The sequence below is a fragment of the Hippopotamus amphibius genome, chromosome 5 (genome assembly GCF_030028045.1).
Source record: "Hippopotamus amphibius kiboko isolate mHipAmp2 chromosome 5, mHipAmp2.hap2, whole genome shotgun sequence".
NCBI lineage: Eukaryota > Metazoa > Chordata > Mammalia > Artiodactyla > Hippopotamidae > Hippopotamus > Hippopotamus amphibius.
In genome coordinates, this window is record NC_080190.1 from 68298824 (window position 1) to 68312617 (window position 13794).

Sequence of the window (13794 nt, forward strand, 5' to 3'; positions counted from 1 at the left end):
CCTATTTCCATTCTCTCAAACTGTCTTGCCCTGTATGCTTACTTTTTGTTCCCCTTAGAAAACATGAGGTGGAGTCTGAGTAGAAAATAACCCAAGATATACAAATCTTTTCTTTCTTTCCTCCTTTGCTTTTTTTTCCCCCCTCTTTCTAAGCCTGCAGTTGGCTCACTATGTATTTTCAGGGCATGAGAAACAGAATCCCCAGTCCAGTAATCACTCTGGTTACACTCCTCTTAACATCTTTTATTTACTTTATGGTTAAAAAACTTTTTCTGAGCTAGACTATGAATTTAACAATTCTTTGTAAGATTGTTACCATTGGAAACATGTGCTATAAATTACACCTAACAGATATGACAGCAATTTAAAACACAATTTGATCATAAGTTGGAGCCTGATGATATTTATAGTCTATTAGTGAATTAGACTGCATAGAGATTGCTGACTACACTGTTGACTTTCATGCACAGAAAGCATATTCCATTTTAACCCTAAAGAGTGGTTTTGGCCTTGTCTCTTGAGCAAAAAATGGGATGGCTCAAATAAATCAGTTTAGTTCTATTTGTTTTATGAGCTGTGCAGCAGTTGAAGCCCAAGTTTAATGACTTATTTCACACATTTTCCCATAAGTCTTTCCTGGAAACTCAAGACATCCAGAGTTATGATAGGTTATCAGAAAAAGAGAGGACAAGGTTCATTATTCCAGAAATATTACTACCCATAGGCGTGCACAACAGTCGAGGATTTAACTATTTGGATCGTTACTTTGTATTAAATGAGTTAATGTATGCTTCAGGTCTTGTCACAAATGAAAAATTGTATCCTCATTGAGATTTGAGATGACTCTTTTTTTTCTGTTTCAGAACTTCATTTTATTTTATTTAAAAAAATTTTTTATTGGAGTATAGTTGATTTACAGTGTTGTGTTAGTTTCTGCTATACAGAAAAGTGAGTCAGTTGTACATATAGCCACTTTTTTTTTTTAAGATTCTTTTCCCATATAGGTCATTACAGAGTATTGAGGAGAGTCCCCTGTGCTATAGTAGGTCCTTATTAGTTATCTTTTTTATATATAGTAGTGTATATATGTCAATCCCAGTTTCCCAGTTTATCCCTCCCTCCACCCCTTGCTTTCCCCCGCTGATAACCATAAGTTTGTTTTCTACTTTATGACTCTATTTCTGTTTTGTAAATAAGTTCATTTGTACTTTTTTTTTTTTAGATTCCGCATACAAGCAATATCATATGATATTTGTCTTTCTCTGTCTGGTTTCACTCCGTATGACAATCTTGAAATAAGACCCTCTTAATTCTTTGTGCATTTTATTTTTCTTTATTATTACAACTTACTACTTTCGCTATTTTTCTAAAACCTGAAAATTGTTTACGATAGAATTCTGAGTTTCTGTTTTTGATACATAGGGTCAATTTATTATGGAATATGTGTGTGAAATTATGCATGGCTAGATTTTTTAATAGAAAATTTTAATTTTAGAATAGTTCTAGGTTTACAGAAAAGTTGCAAAAGATAGTACAGAGAGTTCTTCTATGCCTTTCTTCCAGTGTCTCCTATTCTAACATCTTACATTATGATATATTTGTCACAACTGAGAAGCCAACATTCATACCTTATTAACTAAACTCCATACTTCATTCATATTTCCTTAATTTTTCCTTTACTGTCCCTTTTCTGTTCTAGGATCCAGTCCAGGTACTACATTACATTTAGTCATTAGTCTCCTTGGTCTCCTCTGCAGTGTGACGGTCTTTTAGATTTTCCTTGTTTTTCATGACCTTGACAGTTTTCAGGAATACCAGTCAGGTGTTTTGTAGAATTTCGCTTACTTGGGATTTATTTGATGTTCTTCTCATGGTTAGACTTAGGTTATGGGTTTTGGAGAGGAAGACCACAGAGGTAAAGAAGTAAATTAGTTGAAATTCTGTAAGGAAGGTGGTCTCTTTTCTCCCATTTGTTTATTATGGCTTGATTCTGATTTCTTCCAGAGTTCTAATCTTTCTCCCTTGTCAAATACAATCTAACAGAGAAGATAAGGCATGCATATTAAAAACTGCCATATTTCATGGTATTTAAGATGTCATCACTTGGAAGACATATCCTAATTTGAGAGATGTAAACACGTGAAAAAAAATCTGTGTTACAATTGATGTCATACAATATAATATGAAGTATAATCTGATTGCTTGAAGGATAGTTTCATAAATTTCTTCAGAAACACTTTTTACTAACTGTATAGTGAAGAAATTCTTTCTTGAATTTTGGATGTAGTAACTTAGGATAATTTCATCCTGTTTTACAAGACTGGAAACATCACCTCAAATTAAGTTACTTCGAAATTCCTTAAACGTATAGTAGAATAAATGTTTTAGATTTGGGGGTTATTCTTATTTTGTTATTATATAAGTTGTATTTTATACATAGTAGATTGATTAAATTTTAAGAGATTATAGTGGTATAAAAGGTTTTGTCTTTTTAATGCAAATTGTGCATGGCTCTCTGTTAGTTATTCCATTTTCCTTAGTACCTTCCTACTTTCTTTTGTTTGATTCATTCTCTTGTACATTGCTTCCACTTGTAGAGATTCATAGAATAATAAAATATTAGAGTTGAACATCTTTAGAAATGATCTAATTCACTCCTTACTTAATAAGGCACATAAGAGACTTGGCACAAGTTATCAGCCAGCAAGAACAGAGTGAGATTAAATGCAAGACTTTTGATTGTGAGGCCAATATTCTTCCCACTATACAGCAATGCTTCATTTTTATTTGACTTGAAATTTTCACTGTGAATCAGCATTTCATTGCTTTGAAATAGAGCTTTTTTATGTGGGAAAAACTAGATAACTTTAGTTCTTCCTTTCTCTTTGACTTTGGCCTGGGGTTTCCAGTAGAGCCAGAGAAATTTGCCCCTTGTAACTTTCAGCATTTTTATCATCATAGAGGAAACACAGGCTCTGTTGTGAATTGAATTCACTTATATGTGTATTTCTTAAATAGCCAAGAGAATTCTAATCCATCTCTTGTCAATCGAAGGCTTCAATGCATTTTTGATCTCTTGAATCAAGTCTAAAAAATATTATATTATTACAACAAAAATTGTACCTTAAAATTAACAGAGAAGCAGCCTGAAAGTATTTGAAAGAGAGTCTTGAGAGAATTCACTCATCTTTAGCGCAGTGATATTTGCCTGATAAATAAAAACATTTCTTTCTCTGTAAATTTCATGTGATGTTACCACATATGCAATGTATATTTTATTTATATTGTTCACATGCATATTTTTATTTTATATGTATGTGGTTTCCGAGAAATAAAAAAAAAGTAAATAAAAATAACAGTATTTGTTGTTTTAGAGTATACATATGACTGTGATGGTTTCTATTCACAGTCCCATGAAACAGTATCATGTTGTTCTAGGACTGATCACGTCTGCACTTAGGAAATTGGACCTAAAATATTTAAATTCCAAATTAACAAAACTGAACTTCACGTAATACTTTTTACAAGTTTGTTTTGTCATGGTACATTCATCACAACAAGGCCTTGGAATCTTGCAGATTTTTTCCTTCCACTCCTTTCTGCACATTTTTGCTTACAGCAGACTATTCTGAATTCTTTAATGAAGTCTTTCTCTGAGGTAGTTGCCTTGTTTTCTTTTCCAAATGGTTGCATCACTTGGTTTGACAGAATTGGAGTCTGGAAAGTGAAGTTTGTTTTCCATGCTGGAAATACGTTGTGGTGTCCTTGTCGATCTAGATCTGACTAATATTTTACCATGAGTTTGCAACAATAGTCTTTGCAAGGACAAAAGCAGAGGATAAACCTTGGAAAGTTTCCCACAAACCATGTATAATATTCTTTCAGGAAATAGAATGGTGACGTTGATCATTTGACTCTCAGTGTTTATTTTCTAATACATAGTCAAGGATTTTTATGTGTCTAATGAATAGAATTCCTTATACAACCTTTGTTTCTTTAGGCCTCACCGAAGGGTGTGATAGAGTCAGCATCATCGTGATCACGACCATCACGATGTCATTGGCTATTTCGGCATTGTGGAACTTTCATGTCTTTCACATACGTTTGTGAGTTTAACACTCACCGAACAGTCACTATTTTCTCTCTGGCTGGTAACTGGCTACATGGGCCCAGTTCCCTGGCTGATGAGCAGTGGAAGTAGCTAGCCTAGTGCCCAGACTGCAGTGCTCCTATATCACTGGCTGCCTCCCTTTTGATCTGATAAGACAGCCCCCCTTTTGATCTGGTAACACAGTAGAGATACTGGTTCTCTACTATAGTGTCAAAGTAACGCTCTGACAGGCACATGTTGAAGTGTGGCCAATACTCTCCACCACTGCTTGTGCCAAGTTGTGTTCACAGTTCCTTGTAGAGATTTCACTGATGTGGTTACATTATTTTTTTTATTTGCCATTTTGTGGCAGTCTTTCTCTCCCACTGCTAGGCTTTAGCTGAGTCTGAGGGCAATCTTAACAGCACATTTCTGTGCTATTTCAAAATCACTCTTCAACTGCAACATATTATATGTGGATCAGACTTGTGTACCTGACTATTCTTTTCTTCAAGGTGAGTTCCATTAAACAAATTAAATCCTTCCCTCCTCCTAGACGTGTCTGAATTTTTAATGCCCACACCAGGACCACTGAAGACCGTTGCAGCCTTAAGCACTCTTATTTTTGGAGGCTTCAGTCACCTCATAGCAAATATATTAAATGTACTCACAATCCAACATTAAATATAGTTTTTGATATAGAAAAATTTGGAAAATTAAGAAAAGTTTTATTGGAGTATAGTTGATTTACAATGTTGCATTAGTTTCAGGTGTACAGCAAAATGAATCAGTTATACATATACATATGTCCACTCTTTTTTCAATTCTTTTTCCATATAGGCCATTACAAAGTATTGAGTAGAGTTCCCTGTGCTATACAGTAGGTCCTTATTAGTTACCTATTTTATATATAGTAGTGTGTATGTGTCAGTCCTAGTCTCCTAATTTATTTCTCCCCCTTTCCCCCGGGTAACCATAAGTTTGTTTTCTACATCTGTGACTCTATTTCTATTTTGTAAATAAGTTCATTTGTACCATTTTTTTAGATTCCACATATAAGCAATATCATATACTATTTGTCTTTCTCTGACTTACTTCACTCAGTATGACAATCTCTAGGTCCATCCATGTTGCTGCAGGAAATTTTTTTTATAAATATACTTTGAAATTACATTCTTATGAATAACTAATTTAATTTTTGTGTGCTGTGATTTCTTTGCCATCATTAGGTACGTTTTAGAATTCTTTTGTCATAAGATCATTTAATGTACAAATTTTTTGAATATAATTAATTATTTATAATACTACAATTTAAAGTTGAGTGACCATGATTGTGTACAATTTTTCTTTTTATATTTTGATATCAAGGAAAATTTTTCATAGGTTCTTGAAAAGATTCTGAGTCCCCCAAACTCTATCCATAGTGCCTAGCAGATTAACAACACCCTGGAATTCGTAGCTGCTTTGGATACTTTAAATTGAAATGTTATATAGAGAGTCTTCTCTTCCCTCCCTTCTTTCATTCTGAGTACTTACTGGGCCCTAACTGTGTATTTGCAACATCATAACAGGAATCATTATGCATCATTCACTCCTTTGGATACTGTAGTATAATGGTAAAAGTGATGAAAAATTTAGACCTTTATGTAGCAGCACTGAATTAGTAAAATGGTAAAATGTAAAATAGGGAAAAGTAGAGATTTCCTAGTTTTCTTACTCCTTCTGTAAGTCATGGCATAGCAAGTCTGAGATATGAGATTATGTAGGGGTCAGAACAGAAGAAACAGCAATAATACATCAAATTCCATTTGAAAAGCAAGGGCAGAGTTGAAAAGCAACATGGAGGCCGATTATTGGCTGTCAGGAAGTGTGAAACCAAGAACTCAATGGATTGGATACCAAAAGCAGAATCTAGAAGAAGGACCAGAATCTGCTTCACTTGTCTCTTTGCTAGATGTATTTTCTCTTTTGTGAACTGTCTGTTTTTGACCTTTGTTCATTTGTCTTATGAGATTTTAGTATTTTTTTATCAGCTTGTTTGATTTCTTTGTATACTCAATATATTAAACTAGGTCTGTCATATTTACTGCAAAAACTTTTTCTCAAAATTACTTTTTGCTATGAATATTTAATACCACGTTTCTATTCCTTTTAATTTATTTATATAGTTTCTAAGCCTAGAAAGGCCATTCCCTCTATAATTATAACAAATAGCCATTTTCCTCCAAGTTTTATAGGATTCAATCTTTAACTCTTTAACTCATATAGAATTTCTCTTAGGATATAATATAAATCAAGTGTTCAAAATAATTTTTTCTCTATATGTATAATCTGTTGTTAAAAAGCCACTTATTAAATAATCACTTTTCTCATTCATTCTTCACTGAATCGGGATGTTTTTAAAATTGTGAGTTAAGTTCTCTTTATATTTTAGATTAGCTATCCTGTTTTATTAATCTACTTTTATGTCAGTTTTTCTTTATTATTACAGTTTTAGGATGCTTAATATCTTTTTTTTTAAAGATGTGTCTTACCTGCTTAATTTTTCAGGTGAATTATATTGCCAAGTTCTGAACAAATTTACATTTGTATTCTGACTGGAATTGCATAAACCTGTAAATAAAAAAATTCCTCCTCTTTACTTTGTTTCCACACCCAGGATCATTTATTCCATGTAAGGGCATTTATTCACATATTCTGTTTTTAAAAAATTTTATTGGAGTATAGTTGATTTACAATGTTGTGTTAGCTTCTGCTGTATAGCAGAGTGAATTGGTTATGCATATACATATATCCAGTCTTTTTTAGATTCTTTTCTTATATAGGACATTATAGAGTATTGAATAGAGTTCCCTGTGCTATACAGTAGGTCCCCATTAGTTATCTATTTTATATATAGTAGTGTGTATATGTCAATCCCAATCTTCCAAGTTATCTGTAGCCCCCTTTCCCCCCTGGTAACCATACATTTGTTTTCTACATCTGTGACTCTATTTCTGTTTTGTGAATAAGTTCATTTGTACCATTTTTTTTTAGATTCCACATATATGCAGTATTATATGATACTTGTCTTTGTCTGACTTACTTTACTCAATATGACAATTCCTAGGTCCATCCATGTTGCTGCAAATGGCATTACTTCATTCTGTTTTATGGCTGAGTAATATTCCATTGTATATATGTACCACATCTTCTTTATCCATTCCTCTGATGATGGACATTTAGATTGCTTCCATGTCCTGGCTATTGTAAATAGTGCTGCTATGAACATTGGGGTGCATATATCTTTGCGAATTATGGTTTTCTCTGGATATATGCCCAGGAGTGGGATTGCTGGATCATATGGAAGCTCTATTTTTAGTTTTCTAAGGAACCTTCATACTGTTTTCCACAGTGGCTATACCAATTTAAATTTCCACTGTTCACATATTCTAACATTTCACTTTAAAGATCAGTTGCTCTCCCCTGCTCTACCCCTAGTTATTTAATTAGTGAGATAAGACCATGTATACAGATGTTGGTACAGGAGGATGACCAATCTCTGCTACCAATTACCAGTTTGTCAGTATTTTTAAAGCAGAGGTAACAAGAGGCATTGAGCTATAATAAATTCTTCCTCAGGTATTCTTATAGCTAAATGCTTAGCTCTTTTTTATAGCTCTTTAACTATACAGCATTGCACTTTCTGCAAAAGTAAGTGGCTCATTCTAATAGCATTTCAGTTGAACCTCTTTCAGTTTGTATAATTAATAATGATGTTTCATTTATTCACTGAACTAATGTTGTTTGCGCTACACTGTTCTAGGCTCTGGGGATACAAGAAGTGAATGAAACAGGAAGAGCCTCTGCTCTTGTGATTTTATCAGAGTCAGGGAGACAAATAATGAGCGAATAAACAAATACTTACATACCAGGCAGTGGTAAGTGCTATGAGAATGAATAAAGCCAGGCAAGAAGAGGGGATGATGTTTGAGGGGTGTTGTTTGATACAGGTTGGTCAGGGAAGACCTTTCTGAAAAGGTCACCTTTGAGAGACAACTGAGGAGGGAATGGGCCATGCAGATGTGAGGGGTAGTGGTAAAGAATGTTCTAAACAGAGGGGATGGGCAGAGCAAAGGTGGAGGCTATTTCTTGAAGTAGAAAAGAGCAAGGGAAAAAGTGGTAGGTGTTGGAGAAATGTAATTAAAAACAAAATCTTCTCCCAACCCAGAGACTCTCTTCACAAAGATTGTAGAGAGAAAAATTTTATTATTGATTATGTATTAAGCCAGAATATGGTATGCATCATGGGCAATCTGCTAGGGGATTGCAAACACAGAAAGAAATCTTATCTTTTTATAGGGCCAAGCAGATGCAACCCATTACATACATGTTTTCAAGATAAACAATTAGTCCTCAAGGAAAAGGATTTAACAGCACTATTTGTCACATATAGCTTATCTTAGATTCACCTGGTAATTGGGGTGACCATCTGTATTAGCTAATTGACTTTATGCTGAAGGAAAACAAACTTCTTATATCTTAATGACAGAAGGTAGATTTGCAACTTGTCACAAAGTACCCACCTGAGTTAGGCTCCAGTCCTCCTGCAGAAACTGGGAGACTGGGGTACCTATCTCCTTTAAAAAAAAAATGAACTATAGTTGATTTACAATATTATATTAATTTCAGGTGTACAACATAGTGATTCAAAATTTTTGTAGATTATACTCCTTTTAAAGTTATGAAATATCGGCTATCGAAACATACTCACAGATGTGGTGCTATCTCCCTTGATGTTTACATTTCAAAGAGCTGGCTCCCAGGTCTTTAAGAAAGATGTTCCTGGGCCATAAAGCTCAAAAGAGGTCTTAGAATTACACGTTTTCTAAAGAAAATGCTCTAAGTACAAGGAGGGTAGGGTGGGATCTCTTCCCTCATTTTCAGCAGGGAGAATTAGGCCTCTTATTTTAAACTTTTATTTGTCCTTGCATAGGCAGTGTGTCAGAGAGGGAATCAGATGATATGAAAATGGTCAGAACTTTAGATTTTTCTTTGACTGAGATGGGGACCTTGGGGAGTTCTAAGCAGAGGAATGAGATGTTCCTTCAGGATTTTAGAGGGAAACCCTTTCTGCTTCATGGAGAATTGAAGAGGCCCCCCTAGGAGAGTTCTGGTGGAGATCTTAGTCCTTGAGAGTGCTGCAGGAGAGTTTGGGATGGGGGGTAGGCAGGAGAGGAAGAAAGCACTTTGCTTGTGGATAGATTTTAGGGGGCATAGTGGAAGGGTTTAGAGATTAGGAGGGGTGGAGGCTTCAGCTGGATGAGTGAATATACAGAGCTCACAAATGACTAATACCACTTAAAATTCAGGCATCTCTCTTCACATATGCCTTCTCTACCATTCTGTGTTGTAAGGTGCTTGAGCACAGAGACTATATCTAATGTTCATTGAATGAAAGATTAAACTGCAAACTGTGCTTGATTATCGTCTGAGGGAATAAATAGATCAGTGGGTCAACTGGTTTGCCGCATTTTCCTTTTCTCTCTCAGATATTTATTGAGCATCTGCCATGTACCAGATACTAGCATAAAATGAATGAGAAGCTTTTCTGCCTTCAAGAAGCTCACTGTCTACTTGGGGAGATGGATCAATGTGTGAACAATTTCAGTGCAAGGTGATAAATTTCATGATAGTGATGTACACTAACTTGCTCAGATAAAATTTATATGGAATTCCATAAGTGTATCTCAAATATATATTATTATCCAAAGAATGTCTGCTTGTACACAGTCTACTTTTGGCTTTGCCTTAAAATACTGGTATTGCCTGAAGAACTGAAAAGACTTCTTTCCTCTCTCCCTTCCTTTTTTGCCTGTATGAGGCTTACTGTCTGACTCTACTATAGACAAAAATCTTTTAAGTTGGACTTAATTTTATGTGCTTAGTGATGTTGTAAAGGAATTGTACTATCAGGATCTGATGCTAAGGCAGGTAAGGCCTCTGTACTTCCTTCATTCAGCCAGTGTTAAAGAGAGCCTGCAGTGTGCTAGCTATTGTTTTGTGAGATTCAGAAGTGAATAAAACTAAAATATTCCTGCCTTCATGTAATGTATACACTAGTGATAGTTTGGCAGCTTGCCTCACCTATGTTGAATAACAGAGAAGTTTTTCTCTTTTAAGGCAGGAGGTAGTGGAAGTGGTAATGGCAGTGGTGGTGGTTATAAATGCCCCACCATAACCCAGTTGCCAAGTGCCTAATAAGTAGAATGATATCTTTGCCTTGAGCCAACAGTACTCCCCCTTTCTTCTTAATTCATTTACTGGGCCTCAAACATATTGTTTATTGCCCTTTTGAAATCTGTCCTTAAGAATAAAATGTGAAAGAATGAATGGAGGTATGTTCAGTTTGTATATGTCCTAGAGCAGGATGAATGTGGGTTTTACTTCAGAGCTATTGCCAGAAAGGAGCAGTAATTAGATCTGAAATTACTGTAGAAATTGAGTTTAAAATGTAATAGAAAAAACTCCTCATGTTTTAACATTAATTACAAACAAAAGTTAAATAAGAAGAAACAAGGAGAGAAGTCCTTCAAAAAGCTAAAAACATTTGAATATTTAACAAAGAAAAATGCTTTATTGGTTGTTTGTAGAACAATGGAGCATATTCCTAGAGCAATAATCAGAATGATAGGCATAATGTGACACTGCTCCAGAAGTAATCTGTATACACATCTACTGCTTTGTTATTGTTAAGATTGTATTCAGGAGATAGAAAATTCAGGCAATGTGGGTTTAGATAGAAAATGGTAATACTTTCAAAAAATACTTGTAGAATAGGGAAAGGAGACAGCAAATAATATAAATTAGACAAAATGAGAAAACAAAGAAACACCTTTCAGGCAAAGGAGGAAGATAAAAACCCACAAGACCAAAATAAATGAAGAAGAAATAGGAAAATTGCCTGAAAAAGAATTCAGATTAATGATAGTAAAGATTATCTAAAATCTTGAAAACAAAATAGAGAAAATACAAGAAACATTGAATAAGGACCTAGAAGAACTAAAGAGCAAACAAACAGTAATGGGCAGCAAAATAACTGAAATTAAAAATACCCTAGATGGTATAAACAGCAGAATAACTGAGGCAGAAGAATGAGTAAGTGAGTTGTAAGATAGAATGGGGGAAATAACTGCCACAGAGCAAGAAAAAGAAAAAAGAATAAAAAAAATGGAAGACAGTCTCAGAGACCTTGGGGACAACATTAAGTCCACCAACATTTGAATCATAGCCATCCCAGAAGAAGAAAAAAAAGAAAGGGTCTGAGAAAATATTGGAAGAGATTATAGTGGAAAACTTCCCCAACATGGGAAAGGAAATAATTAATCAAGTCCAAGAAGCACAGAGAATCCCATACAGAATAAACCCAAGGAGAAACACACCGAGGCACATATTAATCAAACTAATGAAAATTAAACACAAAGAAAAAATCTTGAAGCAGTAAGAGAAAAGCAACAAATAACATAGAAGGGAAAACCCATAAGGATAACAGCTGATTTTTCTGCAGAAACTCTGCAGGCCAGAAGGGAGTGGCAGGATATACTTAAAGTCTTGAAAGAAAAAACCTACAGCCAAGAATACTCTACGCAGCAAGATTCTCATTCAGATTCAATGGAGAAATAAAAAGCTTTACAGACAAGCAAATATTAAGAGAATTCAGCACCATCAAACCAGCCTTACAACAATTGCTAAAGGAACTTTTCTAGGCAGGAAACACAAGAGAAGGAAAAGGCCTACAAAAACAATCCCGAAACAATTAAGAAAATGTAATAAAAACATACATCTCAATAATTACCTTAAATGTAAACGGATTAAATGCTCCAACCAAAAGACACGGATTGGCTGAATGGATACAAAAACAAGACCCTTACACATGCTGTCTGCAAGAGACCCACTTCAGACCTAGGGACACGTACAGACTGAAAATAAGGGGATGGAAAAATATATTCCATGCAAATGGAAGTCAAAAGAAGGCTGGAATAGCAATACTCATATCAGACAAATTAGACCTTAAAGTAAAGACTATTACAAGAGACAAGGAAGGTCACTACATAATGATCAAGGGATCAATCCAAGGAGAAGATATAACAATTGTAAATATCTATGCACCCAACGTAGGAGTACCTCAATACATAAGGCAAATGCTAACAGCCATAAAAGGGGAAATTGATAGTAACACAATAATAGTAGGAGACTTTAACACTCCACTTACACCATCTCTCGATCATCCAAACAGAAAATAATTAAGGACACACAAGCTTTAAATGACATATTATACCATCTCAACTTAATTGATATTTATAGGTCATTCCATCCAAAAACTACAGAATATACTTTCTTCAAAGTGTACATGAAACATTCTCCAGGATAGATCACATCTTGGGTCACAAATCAAGCCTTGGTAAAATTCAAGAAAATTGAAACTCTATCAAGCATCTTCTCTGACCATAATGTCGTGAGACTAGATATCAATTACATGAAAAAAACTGTAAAAAATACAAACACATGGAGGCTAAACAATACATTATTAAACAACTAAGAAATCACTGAAGAAGTCAAAGAGGAAATAAAAAATACCTGGAAACAAATGACAATGGAAACACAACAACCCCAAATCTATGGGATGCAGCAAAAGCAATTCTAGGAGGGAAGTTTATAGCAATACAATCCTACCTCAAGAAACAAGAAAAATTTTGAATAAAGAACCTAACGTTACATCTAAAACAATTAGGGAAAGAAGAACAAAAAACCCCCAGAGTTGGCAGAAGGAAAGAAATCATAAAGATCAGATCAGAAATAAATGAAAAAGAAATGAGGAAAACAATAGCAAAGATCAATAAAACTAAAAGCTGGTTCTTTGAAAGATAAACAAAATTGATAAAACATTAGCCAGACTCATCAAAAGATAGAGAGATGACACAAATCAACAGAATTAGAAATGAAAAAGAAGAAGTAACTACCAATACAGCTGAAATACAGAAGATCATGGGAGACTACTACAAGCAACTATATGCCAATAAATTGGATAACCTGGAAGAAATGGATAAATTCTTTTTTTTAAAGCTCTTTATTGCAATTGCTTTACACTCTTGTGCCAGTTTTTGAGGTACACCAAAGTGAATCAGCTGTATTTATACATATATCCCCATATCCCCTCCCTCCCATGATTCCCTCCCACCCTCCCTATCATGCCCTCTAAGTCATCACCCATCATCGAGTTGATCTCACTGCATTATGCAGCATTTTCCCACTAGCTATCTATTTTGCATTTGGTGGTGTATATATGTCAATGCTACTCTCTCACTTCGTCCCAGCTTCCCCTGCCCCCCAACCCATGTCCTCAAGTCCATTCTCTACATCTGCATCTTTATTCTTGCCCTGTCACTGGGTTCATAAGTACAATTTTTTTAGATTCCATGTATATGGGTTAGCATACGGTATTTGTTTTTCTCTTTCTGGCTTACTTCACTCTGTATGTCAGTCTCTTGGTCTATCCAGCTCATTACAGATAACTCAATTTCATTCCTTTTTATGGCTGAGTAATATTCCACTGTATATATGTGCCACATCTTCTTTATCCATTCATCTGTTGATGGGCATTTAGGTTACTTCCATGTCCCGGCCATTGTAAACAGTGCTGCGATGAACATTATGGTAGATGTTTC

General features: G+C 34.8%; 1 protein-coding gene across 1 annotated transcript in view; it reads left to right on the top strand.

Moving 5' to 3' along the window:
• CTNNA3 (catenin alpha 3) overlaps positions 1–13794 on the top strand; it is a 1725716-nt gene that overhangs the window by 238496 nt on the left and 1473426 nt on the right. The gene's annotated exons all lie outside the window — the stretch shown is intronic.